Here is an 18,310-nt window from a genome sequence, read left to right on the forward strand (position 1 = left end):
AAATACAAACTTATCTGTGGAATAAAAATAAAACCTAAGATAGGTACAATATAACTATTAGTTATTTTGTAGCTAGCTTAGGGTTTTTTTAAGGTAAGTACTTATTTAGTTTTAAATAGGAATTATTTAGTTAATAATTGTAAGGTTTATTTAGATTTATTTTAATTATATTTAGGTTAGGTGGGTGTTAGGCTTAGGGTTACGATAGGGTTAGGGTTAAACTTAGGGTTAGGATTACGTTAGGGTTAGGATTAGGAGTTAATATATTTATGTAGCGTTAGTGATGTGGGAGGTCAGAGGTTTAGGGGTTAATAATTTATTTTAGTATATTTCGTTGTGGGGGGCTTGCGGTTTAGTGGTTAATAGGTTTATTAAAGCAGTGGTGTGGACGGATGGCAAATTAGGGGTTAATAATATTTAAATAGTGTTTGCGATGCGGGAGGGTGGCAGTTTAGGGCTTAATATGTTTATTATAGTGGCGACGATGTCGGGGAGTGGCGGAATAGGGGTTAATAAATTTATTATAGTGTTTGCGATGCGGGAGGGTGTCGGTTTAGGGGTTAAAAGGTAGTTTATGGGTGTTAGTGTACTTTTTAACACTTTAGTTATGAGTTTTATGCTACAGATTTGTAATGTAAAACTCATAACTACTGACTTTAGATGGCGGTACGGATCTTGTGGTTATAGAGTGTACCGCTCACTTATTGGCCTCCCAGGCAAACTCGTAATACCGGCGCTATGGGAGTCCCATTGAAAAATAATTTTTTAAAAAGCTCGGTACTGATGTTGCGTGACAGCCAAAAAGGTGTTCGGTACATCTATACCTACAAGACTTGTAATAGCAGCGTTAGGGAAAAAGCAGCGTTATGAAGCATAACGCTGCTTTTTCACTCATAACGCAAAGCTCGCAATCTAGCTTTGTTATGGTGAACTTTAGATTAGAGTAATTTGTTCAATCTTGCAATTTTTATATCAACTCTCATTTGATTCACACCTCCTGCAACATCAACTGTATCACAAATGTTATTTCATCTGCAAACAGACATACACCCCCCTGTATCCATTTGCTGATATTGCTTAAAAATATGTTAAACAAAACAGGCACTAGAACTGACCCCTGAGCAACACCAATAGTAACTGCCTCACATATTAATTAAGACAGTCTGGCCCAGATTACAAGTGGGTGCTATTGATATTGCAGGGTGTGCTATTAATATCGCTGGACCATGCTAGGATTAATGAGCAAATTTATATTATGACTCCATGGTAAATTAGAATAACCAGAGAATGTTTAGCGCGGACAACATACCTTCAGCTCACCCTATACTTTTAATGGATCTCATGATTGCGCTAAACATCGCTCATATACATATGTTGAAAGTTATGTGTTGTACTCGAGTGTAACACATAACATTGCTAAAAACGTGTTAGGGCCACAACAAAAGTTTAATAAAACACATGGAAAACATATTACATGCTTTTTTTAAATAGAAATAATTGAAATACCTATTTTCTTCACTTAGAAGAAAATGTTCTTTATTAATTAAAAAATCCCAATAAATAATATATATATAAATATATATAGTAGGACAAAAGAGTGCACCACATTTTCGTTCTCAACTGTAGAATGTTAAATTAAGATACAGCTTAGTTAGGATAATTATGGGCCACTATATATGTATACATATCTCTCTGTTTTCTGCATATTTGACCTGTTTTTCAACATTTTATTTTTAAGATATTGTTCCAGATCCAGGTTGCCCGTGAGGATGTCGTCATCATAGGGGGCGTGTGTTTCTACCCGCTTGGAGCTTGGAGACCGGCGTCCTCGTGTGCTATATATTTCTGTGGGATTGGGGTAAATCTTTTCATTCACTTAAATGTCTGAGGAAGGGGGTAACACCACAAAAACGTTCACATTAAAGGTGGGATTGTGTAAAAAAAAATAATTCCCAGTGGAGTGTGCTCTTTTGCCCTGCTATCAGTTTTTTTTCGATTTATGTGTGCACTCTCACCAACCAGAATACAGCTGCCAGGGTGTTGTTGCAAAGTATATAAGAGTGTACACACAATAAAAGAGGATTGTCACTGATGACTGAAGCCCAGTGAGTGCTTTTATTTCCTATCTCTTATATATATATAGACATCCACAAGTAAAATGCACTCACCGGGTCTTGATCAAGTATAACTCTTTATTTATGTGACGTTTTGGGGTTGCCCCTGTCCTCAGACAATCATTACAGTAAGACAGTGTACTTACCCAACTTCCGGTGGGCGGGCTAAGGGATAGCAGCAGGAGTCTGGAGCTCCGTACAAACTTGCCTTACAACATAAAAAACTTTTGGAGATTTTTCTCTGAATTTTGGCTCCCCTTACACCTGAGAACCTGTCATAGGCAGAACAAGCTGTCCGGAGCTGGGAAGGCTTTTTGCTACAAAGCCCCGGCATAGGGTTCGGAGGAGTTCACCACCTCTCCACCACCGCAGTCTCCCTAGGAACTTTAGCGCTAGATAGGGGCCTCATATCTTTTATCCGGGATACCGGATCACTTGGGGACGGCTGAATTACCTCTTGGAGGCACAGTGACCACTGGCGTGAACTGAACAGAAGCCGTGGAATACAGACGCCATTGTGCTTTTCCGCCGCCGCAGGTTGTCTGGATCGCATGGTGACCGACAACCTGTGATTGCACCACCACACTTCCCCATCACTACTCCGGTCCTATGGATGTCAATGATGGATCTTACCTGACTGTGGTTTGGTGAGTAGCGCAGCGGAACTTTCTGGCGCGAAAGATTCAGGCACCATCTTTGCCCGCTTCACAGCTGTTGAGGGAACTGTCCACGGGGCTCCAGAACTACGTATGATAAATAAGCTTACCTAGTTGGGATATCCGCTCAGCTTATTACCAAGTATATTTTGCCTAAGGGTAAACGTGAGGTGTATACAGACTTCCTCTCCCTGCTTTGGGTCATCTAAATCCCCTGAACCACCTTTGCCTCACAACACCGCTGGGATAAGCTAACACACTGCCTTGTCACTACCCAAGTGTATATTACCCTCAGTGACACTCGCTACTAATCTGCAGGGAGCAACTACATTCTGTCAACCTGGGAGTACTTGAGAGGCGAAGGAATAGTTAAAAAAAAAACTGACATTCGCATTTATTTTCCCTCATCTGCTGAGACTCTTACACAGACTCCCATATTTGAACTGCCCTGCTGTGTGCTGAGCGCAGTCTCTCAGGGTTTTAATGCTTATACTGGACCACATATAGTGGAACACTTAATGTTCTGTTCTCCATTTTGCTTATATTTGCACTGTATTTCCATACCCCCCTAGTTGCTGCTAGAGGGCAAGGGGAAACGACAGGGTCTGTAATACACTGGTGGGCAGGGGTTAAGCTATTCTGAGGCCTCCACTGATAAGACGCAGCAAATAACAAAGGCCCTGCTTCATACCTTTTATTTTTGATACAGGGGGGAGTGAATAGATCTGACTGCCTGTGTTTCTTTTTTTGCTCACTTATATACTAGAATGTTTTGTTAACCCTTTCTAAAGGGGATTGTATCTACCTAAATAGTGCCTGTTAACTGCTTACGTCTGATCCATAGTTACCTACTAATTTGCATATACACTTGTCATCACTGTACTAGACCAGGTCTCCCTCTTTTCATCGGTATATGGAGAAATATTTAAATGCTACCCCAATGGTGAGTTGCAGCAAAACTAGCGATCGTAGGAATAAATCTGGAGCTGAACAGCTCACTCAGGGCCCTAGCGCTGAGGTTTTTTCTGAAGGTACATTGGCTGATACACACCCGATTGTTAAACAAATCTCTATGCTGTTTATGCCTAAGATAGACAACTTGCAGAGAGGGGTAGATACTCTAACTGATGATGTTAAACAGTTCTCTGCACGGGTCACAGAGGCGGAAAATAGGATATCTGACCTAGAGGACTCTAATGTAACTAATACCAATAAGATTGATTTCTTAGAAAGACAAACAGTAGCCTTACAGTTAAAGTTAGATGATCTGGAAAACAGATCAAGGCGCAATAATGTGCGCCTTCTCGGCCTCCCTGAGTCTATAAAACAATCTGACATTCTTAAATTTGTAGAGAACACCTTACCCTCTTTACTAAACATCCCCTCGCAGGGTTTTATTGGTGGGGTGGAAAGGGCACACAGGGTAGGTCCAGAACGCCCTGGGGCAGATGTTTCTCAACCCCGACCCATTATGATCAAATACCTACACTTCCAAACTAAGACCGCTGTTCTCAGAGCATATAGGAAAATGACGAATCTCACTTTTGAAAATTCACGGTTGCTCCTCTTTCAGGATTTCTCTGTGGATCTCATGAAAAGGCGCAGAGAGTTCTCCCCGATATGCTCTAAACTACACAAAGAAGGCAGACAAGCTTTTTTGCTATACCCAGCAAGACTTAAAATAATGACGCCTTGGGGACCCAGTTTTTTGACTCCCCCACAGCAGCCCAGGATTTCCTGGAGATTACTGGGGCCCCTTCACACAATCATGTACGCAGTCCCCCTAGGGGAGAGGAGGGTTGAAGCCCTGACATGTATGGGCTGATTTAATATCTGGACAACTACATGTTGCCTAAGTTAGACAGGAAACCACAATGGCTGTCGAGTTAGGGGTAATGGGCTATACACACATATATAGCCGTGAAATGTTTACACCTGTTTGGAAATGGTTATGGTTATATCTGTTATGTTTAATATGTTTAGTTAATTTTCTCACCCTGATGTTGATAGGGATAAAGCCACTGACTTCCTGGATTCTCGCCTGTGATGATGCTGGAGGTGAACTCGTTTCAAACCTTACCTGGCCTCAGACTGGCTTATCGGTGCGACCTGTCCTGGATCCATGTGGCAATAGCACCCACTTTTTCTTCTTAACAAGAATTTATGTGTTATGCTATTTCGCTGTCCATCTCCAAATACATGTGGAAGCTGTGACTCTTTTTATTTGCCTACTGCACCAGATGGATAAGGTACACGGTATGCAAATACATTCTGGGTTTGTTAATTTATATACTTGTTGTTGTAGTTATTTAAGTGATTTAGATAGAAGCCAAGAAACGTTTGCCTATATGAAACGACTTTGCCTCACTGGTTGCATAGCACATCACCTAACACCACCCAGAGCTTTAAAGGTTATAGACTGGGTTAAACTGGCACCTTGTTTATGTTATCAATTTGGTCTGGGGGTTATTGATTGCATTGTATGTATAAATGTCATGATCGCTAATAATTTTTTTATTGTTCCTGGTCTTCAGGTAACAAGACGGGGCTCAGGATTAGACATATATCTTGCACGTAGGATATTACCGGGACTGCCCGAGACCCAGGTTTATGTAAGCTCCCCCATTTTTTTTTCTCTTCCTTCTTCTCTTCTACCTCTCCCTCCTTCCTTTGTCCCTCTCCTCCCCCCTTGGTTGTGTGGCTGCTGTCCCTCCCCTTGGTTCGCAATTGTCCTGTCTGTGGTTGTCTGGTGCCCCCTCTCGACCATCCCCACATACATGTACACATTTCTGTAGTGGCTCCTGATATGTGACCAATCTTAATTTATATACTTGGAATGTAGGGGGTATCCACTCCCCCATAAAAAGAAAAACAATCCTTACACAGCTAAGAAAGAAAGCGGCAGACATTGCGTTTCTTCAAGAGACTCATTTGTTGGACCAAGAACACGAGAAATTGAAGCAAGACTGGGTGGGGGGTGTTGAATTTGCCTCGTACACTAGAGCAAGCAGAGGGGTTGCCATTTTGATTGGGAAGAGGGTTGAAGCAGAAACTAAGAAAGTGATAAAAGATGGAGATGGTAGGTACATCATAGCTCAACTACAGATAGCGAATAAGCTTTACACCTTATGCAACATCTACGCGCCCAATCAACAGGACAGAGGGTTTTGGGATTCCCTGGTAGCCGCTCTTACTCCATTTCTAGGTACTTATCTCATTATAGGGGAGATTTTAACTTAACGCCCAACCCATATTGTGACAGACTTAGAGACTTGCAGAAGGAATCTCAGAAACAGACCCCCAAATCTCACTCTAAATACGAGCTGGAAACATTTCAGAGGTTGACATCCTCTCTAGAGGTTGTTGACATCTGGCGTCAGTTGAATCCAGACGGTAGAGACTTTACATGCATGTCGCAATCTGCTCCGACTATGTCGCGTATCAATTTGTTTTTGGTTGCAAACTCTCTAATACCCCAAATCATAGATGTGAAAATAGGTGAAGTAGTTGTCTCTGATCATGCCCCTGTAGCATTGTTTATAGACACAGGCACTTGGATTAGCAATAGGAGAACCTTCCACTTCCCACGCTACCTTGTGATGTCGCAAGATTTCCAAGCACATCTTGTTGACTGCTGGAATGATTTCCAGGCTACTAACGCACAACATCTGACCAACCCAGAGCTTTTTTGGAATACAGCTAAGGCGGTACTAACTGGCAACATTATTGCCTTTCTGGCACGCAGAAAGAAGCAAATAACCGACAAGTTGCACAAATGAGAGACAGCTTAGCCCAGGCTTACCGTGAATACCGAACTACGCCATCTCGATCCCTATATCAGTCATATGTCTCAGTTAAACAAACATATGATACAATGCTTGCCCACTTGGCAGCACAGACCCTGATGCGCACCAGGGGTAAGTATTACCAATTTGGGGACAAATCAGGTTGGCGTCTTTAGTTAGCATGAAAACATCTGCTAAGCATGTAGCAGCAATCAAACATGACGGCAGAGTGGTCAGGGAAGCAACTGCCATCACTGAAGCGTTTGCGGCCTTCTATACTAAACTCTATTCCAGTGAGTCGCCCGCTTTGACATCTGTCCAACAGAGGTTCTGGTACTCTGTCAACTTACCCAAACTCTCACGAGACCAGTTGGAAAGACTAAATGCTCCCATCTGCAGGGAAGAGGTGGATAGGGTGATTAAGACCATATCCCTGGGCAAGGCAGCGGGGCCTGATGGCCTCCCTATTGAATTTTACAGGTTGTTACAGCCCCAGGTGACACCTATCCTAACAGAGATATTTCAGGGTTATTTTCAGGGTGATGCGACGCCTCTCTCTTCCTTCTCTGCAGCGTATATTACGCTGATCCCCAAAAAAGGCAAGGATGCTCTTCTCCCCGAATCATATAGAACGATTTCATTATTGAATTCGGACTATAAAATTCTAACCAAACTCATGGCTGAGTGGCTGAAGTTCATTCTACCGTACTTGATCCAAGAAGATCAGACGGGGTTCATGTGGGGTAGATCCTCGACGGTGAATGTCCGTAGAGTCTTACAGATTGTACAGCACTTCTGGAACAAGAGGGGAGTGGAGGGGGGAGTTGACACATCGGGGGCCTTCCTGCTGTCTTTGGACGCGGAGCAGGCCTTCGATAGAGTGGAATGGAGCCATCTGTTTACCACGATGAATAACTTTAACTTCTCTGGACCTTTCCTTTCTCTTATTGGAAAGCTATACAAAACTCCCACAGCTAATATCTGCATTAACAACATGTTCTCCCCAGAGTTCCAACTGGGGAGAGGCACTAGGCAAGGTTGCCCCCTCTCTCCCCTCCTCTTTAACTTGTCTCTTTAGCCGCTGGCTGCTAGACTTAAGCAAGTGTTCCCTGGCATTGACATTGCAGGGGATCGACAGCAACTAGCTCTATATGCAGACGATATGCTGCTGTTTATCCAAGACCCACACTTATATATCTCCCCTATTGTGCAGGTGCTTCAAGACTTTGGCTCCTTTGCGGGCTATAAAGTCAATATGCAGAAATCGGAAATTCTCTGGTTGACTAAAGAAGATGGGCAACAGCACAACTACCCATTTGTGGTGACAAAGCATGCAATCACGTACTTGGGCATTCAGATCTCAGCAAATCCCCACAAATTATATGCAAACAATATTACGCCAGTGTGCTCAAAGCTGCAGGAATAGATGAGAAGTTGGGTGTCTTTGCCACTATCACTCTCTGGCAGAATCAGCCTGCTCAAGATGGTGGTTTTGCCGCAGCTGTTGTATCCCCTGCTTATGCTTCCTCTTCTATTGACAAAGAAAGATGTCAAACAACTGAATTCCGCAGCACGTTGTTTCCTGTGGAGGGGGGGGGCAAGGCGCGATTAGCCACCGATAAACTTACCATGTCTTTCTTGAATGGGGGTCTGGCCTTGCCTGATTTTAAATTCTATAATTGGGCAGCATTGATATGCCTTGTAATTGACTGGCAGACGGGTACCCACCACTTCTGCTGGCCAGCACTGGAGCAGGCGGTACTGGGCCAATTGTCATTGGCCTATTTGCCACATATGAAAGACCTCAAGAGTATTAAGACCCTAGGCCTTGATATGCTATATAGAGATCCTATTAAAGCCTGGCAACAGGCGCACAAATTCCTGCGAAAGTCTTGTCACTCCTCAACATACTTACCTCTCTGTAAAAATCCAGATTTTCCTGCGGGGCTAGATATGCGCCTCTTTGATTTCTGGGACCAGCAAGGGCTGGCCTCTATTGGCCCCCATTTTTTGGAACCACTCACCCGATCGGTTAAGACTTTCGCTGCTCTGCAAGGGGGATTAAATCTGCCAAAGCAACATTTCTATGCATACTTACAGGCACAACATTACATTGGAGCAGTGATCAGAGACAATGACAATTTCTGGGAAGGTTCACCCTTTCGGTTGTCACAATCTCTATTTAAAATGGGCAGGTTTTCTTTGTCTGAAATATACCAAGTTCTGATAAATCAGCGCTTGCAGTCCATACAACCTGATCTATTGTCTAGATGGGAGAGGGAGGGTTTGGAAAATGTATCTTGGGAGGACTTAAAAGATAGTATGACCAAAATTAAGAGGGCGACTTTGTCAGCGGCACTTAGGGAATTGCAGACTAGAATCTCACATAGAGCATACCTCACACCCAGACTCAGAGCTAAGTGGGACCCTGGTTGTCCTAATAAATGTACCAAATGTTCCTCTAAATCTCCGAATCTCCTCCACTATTTCTGGATGTGTCCCTTGGTTCGGCAATTTTGGGACAAGATCCAATATTGGATTAAAAAAAGGTTGAACATCCCCTTTACCCTCGACCCTGCTGCAGTGTTGTTCTTGAAATGAGATTCACAGTTTCGACAGGTCGACCAAGTGCAAAGCTTAGTGATACTACTTGCTAGAAAATGCATCTTAAAGTTTTGGGTTAGCAAATCCCCTCCCTCAGTTGCTTGTTTCAGGAACATGCTTAAGCTACAAATGTTCACAGAACCGCTTGATGTTAGAATGGACGTACAACATAGGCTAAACACATTTTTAAAGAAATGGCGTAGACTTACGCTCGAACTGCAAATACAGAGGTATATCCTGAGGCCTTTTCGAGACGCCACTGTGTTCTTAGAGGAATCCTTACGTGGGGAATGGTCCCATGTCTTTTCTTCTCAGACCACAGTGGACTAGATTAGTCATGACAAGAGATCTGCATGTATGATGAGATGCACTGGTAGTTCTGAATGTTGAATGACTCCTACCCCCCCTCCTCCCTCCCACCTCTTCCCCCATGGAGGTTACCCCCTTTTTTATTTTTTTATTTTTTTTCCCCTTTCTACATCCTGGGCCCCGTCAAGGCAAATAATGGCTTCTCTAGTTTGCAGAATTAGTTGAGTAGGTTGTATAGGTTAGTTAAGGTGTGTATAAAGAAAAATAGAAACTCGAGAGAATGGGAGAGGGATCGATGGACCTAAATGACGCTCTCTTAGGCTTCTGCCACTTTCTTTAATGTACACTCGCTATCTTCACGGCTATATGCCTGTGTCTTTTCTTATCAAACAGATGTATTATTTGTTACTTTGTATAACGGATTTTGTGTGCAGTTGCATCTGCCATATTCACATTATGCCATATTATGAATGTGCTGTTACTCCCTTTCTCTCAATAAAAAAGAATTTAAAAAAAAAAAAAAAAAATCCCTAACTCCCACCCGCGGTGCTGTCGGCAGCGTTCCGGAAGTCCTGCAACCACGTGGTACATACCTACGTCATTGGTTGTTATGGCAACCGGACGCCTTGCGGCACACCTGTGAATACATTAAAAACAAAATAAAAACAAATAGGTGATATTTCATAGGAGTTTAGGAGAAACATAATATAGTATACCTATACTTAGAAGAGGAGAGGATAGTGGTAGTTAACTCTACAAGGGTCTGTTGCACATAAGAAAAAGAATAGGAATAAAGGTGTTGAAGACACGCCTGTCAGTACTTAAGTGGTAAGCGGGCATTCTAAACCTAGGGAGTGCAAAATGTACACTTTCATATGGGAATATTTATCTCCGCTCTACATCACTAACCAACATAAGGCTCACTAGTTCTTATGTACTCATCTAACAACATCAGGCAGAACCATAAGCCAATTAGTCAAGTCAATATATATCATGGAATATAGCGTAGAAAATTATTGAACAAATTTACTACAAATTAATTGATTAAAAAATCTAGAATAGGGCTGAATCTACGTATAAATATACAAAAAGGAAAAGGAAAAGAAGAAGAGAGAAATATACAGATTATTATACATCATATGGCCTTGATTACAAAAAACTGTGCCAGTCCAGGTGGACATTCAATCCCATAGATATGAGAAACCAATTCTGTTGTAAACTTTCAACAACTACTTGTTTGTCAATGTTGAACGTAGTGAAAAAGTAATTCTATCACTCTGTGTGTCTCCTTTCCTTGGAATCAACAATTCCTGTTGTCCAAATTGGAGAATATCAAGCCTTCTCTCCCTGAGGTTGATCCTGTTGTTGTAATGCTTGTGGGATACTCCTTTATCAGGCCGAACTCGGCCAGTAGTCTTGTTATCCCAGAGTCGAGCCGGAATGATAGGGAATATCCCAGAGCAGAGAAGGTTTGCAAGATGGTGTAAGCGGCACTCACCACAGGCAGGACAGTCCTCGGCAGCAACAGGCAGGAAACCAGAGAAAGGTAGTTCAGGGGCAAACCACCAGAAAGATCAGATAGGCAGGACCTGGCAACAGCAAGGCAATCCAGAGGCAAACCACTAGGATGGTCAGGGAGACAGTGTTTGGCAATAGTAAGGCAGTCCAGAGGTAAACCACTAGGATGGTAAGGCAGGCAGGGTTTGGCAACAGTAAGGCAATCCAGAGCAATAGGGGTTAAGAGGCAGAGTGGTCAGACAAGCAGAGTTCAGCAGCAGTATATCAATCCAGCAGTTAAAGGGTTAACAGGCAGAGTGGTCAGACAAGCAGAGTTCAGCAGCAGTATATCAATCCAGCAGTTAAAGGGTTAACAGGCAGAGTGGTCAGACAAGCAGAGTTCAGCAGCGGTATATCAATCTAGAAGTTAAAGGGTAAACAGGCAGAGTGGTCAGACAAGCAAGGGTCAGCAACAATGTAACAGTCCAGCATAAGAATCAATAACACCCAGGAGAACAGTAAGTAACACCTATACATGGGCAGTGATAGACGCTGGATTTGCGCCACAGGAGATCCTGACTGGCTTCTGAATGGGGAAGCGTGCGGCGATGACATCACCACTGCACACAGAGAGGAGCGACTCCCCCCTAGGCAACGAGCAGGCGCCGCATCCCTATCAACAGTTAGAGCGACGCAGCACAACATAGCCCCCCTCTCAAGGGTTCACTCCAGGAACCAGAGTCGGCCTCAAAGGATGAGCATCATGGAATCTAGAGACCAAAGCATGCACATCACAGGCAGGAACCCAGGAATGATCCGCCACAGAGTAACCCTTCCAATCTACCAGATACTGCAGTTGTCTGCACTGGTATCTGGAGTCCAGGATCTTAGCAACCTCATATTTAGGGTCACCACGGACCAGGAGCAGAGGAGGAGGAGCTCGGAGCCGGGTATATCTATTCTTGATGTAAGGCTTGAGTAGTGAGATGTGGAAGACTGGGTGTATGCGCAGGGTTTTAGGCAAGGCCACTTTATAGGCAACAGGAGACAGTCTTTTCAGGACCAATAAACCTAGGCCCCAATTTGTGACAAGGTTGACATAGACGAATATGTCGAGTAGAGACCCAAACACGTTCACCTACTGAGATAGCACGTACAGAAGCTCTATGACGATCAGCAAACTTTTTATATCTAGAGATGGCTGAACGTAGTTAAGAGCAAATACGTTGCCAATGAGTGGTGAGTTCAATAACATGTCGGTCTGCAGCAGGAACCCAAGTGGACTGAGCAGAAAGAGGGAAGACACAATGTTGATACCCTGCTGAAGCTTGAAATGGAGAACATCGAAGAGAAGAGTGCCAGTGAGTGTTTCTTGCCAGCTCCACTAGGGGTAACAACTCAGACCAGTTGGTATGAAGAGCGTTGACAAAGGCTCTAAGATAACCCTCAAGATCCTGGTTTACTCTCTCAGTTAGTCCATTGGTCTGAGGATGGTAGCCAGTAAAAAAGGAAACAGTGGGTCCAATCAACTTGCAAAAGGTTCTCCAAAACGTAGAGATGAATTGTGGACCTCTTTTGGAAACAATATTCACAGGAATGCCATCAAGTCGTACCACCTGCAAGAGAAATTTTTGGACAGAAGGCAGTTTTGTTAGGGGTACACAATGAGCCAGTCTGGGAAAGCGATCCACCACAACCCAGATAACTGTATGGTGGTCAGAAGGAGGAAGGTCCACAATGAAATCCATTGTTATGCGTGTCCATGGTTGTTTGGGAATGGACAATGGTTGGAGCAAGCCATGAGCATCAGACTTCATAGTAGGCCACCATGCGTGTTGGGAAAGACACTTAACAGTCCTTCTTAAACCAGGATGTCCTGAGAGTTTACTGTCATGAGCCCAGGACAGTACAGAAGTGCGTAGGTTCAGAGGTACAAAAAAGATATCGGAAGCCACGGGGGCTTCAGGAGGTTTACTAGACTGGGCATGTTGCAGTCTTTGAAGGGTGGTATTCAATTGAGCAACCACACAGGAGGGAGGTATTATGTGTTCAATAGGAGCTTCAGAGGAATAACTTGAGTGAGGAAACTGATGGGAAAGGGCATCCGACTTCTTGTTTTTGGTCCCAGGAAGATAAGAGACCACAAAGTTAAAATGGGAAAAGAACAAGGCCCACCTGGCCTGTCGAGGATTGAGTCGATGAGCAGTCTCTAGGTAAGTCAGATTCTTGTGGTTGGTGAGAATCTAAATGTAATTAATGGTGCCTTACAACCGATGACGCCATTCAGTCAAGGCCATCTTAATGGCTAAGAGTTCGTGATTACCCACATCGTAATTCCTCTCTGCAGGAATAAAGCGTTTGGAAAAAAAGGCTACAGGATGCGACTTGGAGGTTAAAGGATCCCTTTGGGTTAGAACTGCTCCAACCTCTAAAGTGAACTGTAGGTCAGGATCAGGATGGCGGAGCACAGGAGCAGAACAGAAAGCCTTTTTTAGATGAGTGAAGACACATATAGCCTCAGGGGGCCAATGTTTACAGTCTTTGTTCCGTTTTGTCAATTCCGTGAGAGGAGCGACTGTTTGAGAAAAGTTCTTTATAAACTTGTGGTAATAATTGGAGAACCCCAAGAATCTCTGCAATTCCTTTAATGAAGTAGGTTGAGGTCACTCTAAAACTGCGGTGAGTTTAGTAGGATCCATGGTAAAACCTTCTTTAGAGATGACATAACCAAGGAACTGTATCTGAACTTGGTCAACCTCAAATTTCGTCTCTGAGACGTTGAAGTACTTGTCTCATGTGCTTATGATGCTCCTCCAGAGTGGAAGAGAAAATAAGGATGTCATCCAGGTAGACAATGACAGTGCGATTGAGAAGGTCACGGAAGACATCGTTGACAAATGCCTGGAAGACTGCATATTGGAATGCCTGGAAGACTGATTGGATCAGCCAATAGGATGAAAGCTCAATTCTATTGGCTGATTGCAACAGCTAATTGGATTTTTTCAACCTTAATTCCGATTGGCTGATAGAATTCTATCAGCTAATCAGAATCTAAGGGACGCCATCTTGGAAGACGTCATTTAAAGGAACCTTCATTGTTGAAGAAGACGTCGAAAGAAGAAGATACTTCGCGTCAGATGTCTTGAAGATGGAGCTGCTCCGTGCCAGATGGATGAAGATAGAAGATGCCGTCTGGATGAAGACTTCTGCAGGCTTGGATGAAGACTTCTGCCGCTTGGATGAAGACTTCTCCCAGCTTCGATGAGGACTTCTGCCGCTTCGTTCAGGATGGATGTTGGCTCTTCAGAAACTGTAAGTGGATCTTCGGGGATTAGTGTTAGGCTTTTTTAAGGGTTTATTGGGTGGATTTTAATTTTAGATTAGGGTTTGGGCTTTTGAAAAAGAGCTAAATGCCCTTTTAAGGACAATGCCCATACAAATGCCCTTTTCAGGGCAATGGGGAGCTTAGGTTTTTTAGATTAGGTTTTTATTTGGGGGTTTGGTTGTGTAGGTGGTGGGTTTTACTGTTGGGGGGGTATTTGTATTTATTTATTTTTACAGGTAAAAGATCTGATTTCTTTGGGGCAATGCCCCGCAAAAGGCCCTTTTGAGGACCATTGGTAGTTTATTGTAGGCTAGGGTTTTTTTTATTTTGGGGGGGGGGGGTTATTTTCATAGGGCTCTTAGATTAGGTGTAATTAGTTTAAATATTTGATTTTTTTTTATTTTGTGTAACTTAGTTGTTAGTTTTTTGTAACATTGTAATTTTTAATAGTAGATTTAAATAATTTGAGTAGGGTTAGGTTTTTAAATATGTAATATAGTTAATTTAATAGCTAGTTTAATATAATTTTAGTCTAATAGTTAGGGTAGATTAATTAATAGTTTAATATAGTTTAATGTAATTTTAGTCTAATAGTTAGGGTAGAATAATTATTAGTTTAATATAGTTTATTTTAATTCTACAGGTAAGTTTAAATTTATTATAAGATAGGGATGAGTTAATATTTAATATAAAGTTGGCGGGTTGTTAGGTTTAGGGGTTAATAGGTTAATTTAGTTTATGGTGATGGGGGGGCTGACGATTTAGGGGTTAATAGGTTTAGTAAGTGGTAGTGATGTGGGAGGCGAGGGGTTTAGGGGTTAATACATTTATATAGTTGCAGTAGGCTCCGGGAGCGGAGGGATAGGGGTTAATACATTTAGTTAGTTGCGGTGGTGTCGGGGAGCAGCGGAATAGGGGTTAATAAGTTTATTAGAGTTGCGGTGGGCTCCGGGAGCGGCGGGATAGGGGTTAATAACTTTATTTAGTTTTGGCGGGGTCCGGGAGCAGCGGGATAGGGGTTAAACAGTTTAGTATAGTGGCGGTGTTTAGTGACAGTATATAAATAAAGCTGGGAAAAAGCCGAATAGCAGCGGAATCGATGACTGTTTAGTTAACAACAGTCCACTGCATATCGCCCCGTACTTGGTGCGCGGCTTTTTGACAGCTTTTTTGTTAAATATGGAGAGCTTATTCAGGTCCGTGGCCGTGATGTTAGGCAATGTCAGGCGAGCGTATTGGTGCCGTCGAATGCAAGTAAGTTGACGGCTTGATAAGTAGGCCTCAGTGTCTCATTGCCAATGTACCCCCGCTTCCTACAGGAGGGGATAGGGCTAAGATGTTATTGCAGCGTGAGTCTAGATGGATTTTCAATCTGGCTACTATGGCCCCCCTGGGATTGAATGTCCACCTGGACTGGCACTGTTTTTTGTAAGCAAGGCCATATGATGTATAATAATCTGTATATCTCTCTCTTCTTCTTTTCCTTTTCCTTTTTCTTTTTGTATATTTATACGTAGCCCTATTCTAGCTCTAGATTTAATTTGTAGTAAATGTTTTCAATAATTTTCTACGCTATATTCCATGATATATATTGACTCTGGTCTGGTTTTGTTTATTCTTGCCCCATTTTTTGAAAATATATGGGTTGGTTAGGATTTAATGCACACCAAATAACTACATGGTTGGATCAATACATAACCTAATTGGCTTATGGTTCTGCCTGATGTGGTTAGATGAGTACATAAGAACTAGTGAGCCTTATGTTGGTTAGTGATGTAGAGCGGAGATAAATATTCCCATATGAAAGTGTACATTTTGCACTCCCTAGGTTTAGAATACCCGCTTACCACTTAAGTACTGACAGGCGTGTCTTCAGCACCTTTATTCCTATTCTTTTTCTTATGTGCAACAGACCCGTGTAGAGTTAACTACCACTATCCTCTCCTCTTCTAAGTATATTATTATTATTATTATTATTATTATCAGTTATTTGTAGAGCGCCAACAGATTCCACAGCGCTATAAACAAAGGGGGAGTACAACAAAACAATTATAGGGTAGAGGGCCCTGCCAAGAGTTGCACTGTTGTAGTCAGCTCTTAAGAAGGTGATCTACAAACAGCTGGACTTTTAGGCTTACATGCTAAGAGGGTTCAGGGGATTGCAGTGGAGGAGAGGAACTGGTATTAGGAAAGGTTAGCGTAGGTTGTATGCGTCCCTGAACAGTATAGGTATACTATATTATGTTTCTCCTAAACTCCTATTAAATATCGCCTATTTGTTTTTATTTTGTTTTTAATGAATTCACAGGTGTGCAGCATAGCGTCCGGCTGCCATAACAACCAATGACGTAGGTATGTACCACATGGTTGCAGGACTTCCGGAACGCCACCGACAGCACCGCGGGTGGGAGTTAGGGATCTTTATAAGTTGGGTAAGTACACTGTCTTACTGTAATGATTGTCTGAGGACGGAGGCAACCCCGAAACGTCACGTAAATAAAGAGTTATACTTGATCAAGACCTGGTGAGTGCATTTTACTTGTGGATGTCTATATTATGCTTTAAATGCCCCCCGGGCAGAAGGAAATTACTCAAGGTGTTTCTGAGAGTGCTATACCACCACAGATGACTATATATATATATATATATATAGATGACTATATATATATATATATATATATACTACATTGTCAATCGCTTTGCTAAAATCTAGATAAGCTACATGTATGGTACAACCCTGGTCTTCACTTTGGTTACATAGTGAAATAAGTCAATTAGATTAGTCTGACATTATCTTCATGTAGTAAAATCATGCTTTTTGGTCCTCTGAATTGTTTATCTTTAAGTAAGTCATAGTTCTTTTCTCTAAAAGGGCTTACTTTAATTTCCCTATTACTGAAGGTAAACTTACCAGCCTCTAGTTACCAGAATCTTCCCTAATGCCATTTTTACTACATAAGCCATTCTCCAATCATCTGGAACAACTCTTATCAATAGTGATAGATCAAATAAATAAGCTAATGGGACGGAGAAAGCGTGTCTCTGCTGCAAAGTGTCCCTATTTTTTTTTTTATGTACAGATATGTGCAGATTAAAAAAAATAAGGCATAGAAAATATATCGGCTAGATTACGAGTTTTTGTCGGTAATGGTGTGCGGTGCTAACGAGCCTTTTTTTTGTACCGCTCACTTAAGACAATGCTGGTATTACGAGTTTTCTGCAAGCCGGCATTAGCCTCAGAAAAGTGAGCGTTGAGCAAAATTTAGCTCCACATCTCACCTCAATACCAGCGTTGCTTACGGTAGCGGTAAGCTGGCTGAGCGTGCTCATGCACGATTTCCCCATAGGAAACAATGGGGCAGAATCGGCTGGAAAAAACCTAACACCTGCAAAAAAGCAGCGTTCAGCTCCTAACGCAGCCCCATTGTTTCCTTTGGGAAAATACATTTTATGTCTACACCTAACACCCTAACATGAACCCAGAGTATAAACACCCCTAATCTTACACTTATCAACCCCTAATCTGCCGCTCCCGACATCGTTGCCACCTGCATTATATTATTAACCCCTAATCTGCCTCTCCGGACACCGCCGCCACCTACATTATACCTACTGTATGAACCCCTAATATGCTGCCCCTAACATCGCCGACACCTACATCATAGTTATTAACCCCTAATCTGCCGCCCCCAATGTCGACACAACTATATTAAATTTATTAACCCCTAATCTGCCGCCGCCAACGTCGCCGCCACTATAATAAAGTTATTAACCCCTAAACCTAAGTCTAACCCTAACACCCCCTAACTTAAATACAGGGAGTGCAGAATTATTAGGCAAATTAGTATTTTGACCAAATCATCCTCTTTATGCATGTTGTCTTACTCCAAGCTGTATAGGCTCGAAAGCCTACTACCAATTAAGCATATTAGGTGATGTGTATCTCTGTAATGAGAAGGGGTGTGGTCTAATGACATCAACACCCTATATCAGGTGTGCATAATTATTAGGCAACTTCCT

This window comes from Bombina bombina, chromosome 3 (assembly GCF_027579735.1).
Source record: "Bombina bombina isolate aBomBom1 chromosome 3, aBomBom1.pri, whole genome shotgun sequence".
In the NCBI taxonomy this organism is placed as follows: domain Eukaryota; kingdom Metazoa; phylum Chordata; class Amphibia; order Anura; family Bombinatoridae; genus Bombina; species Bombina bombina.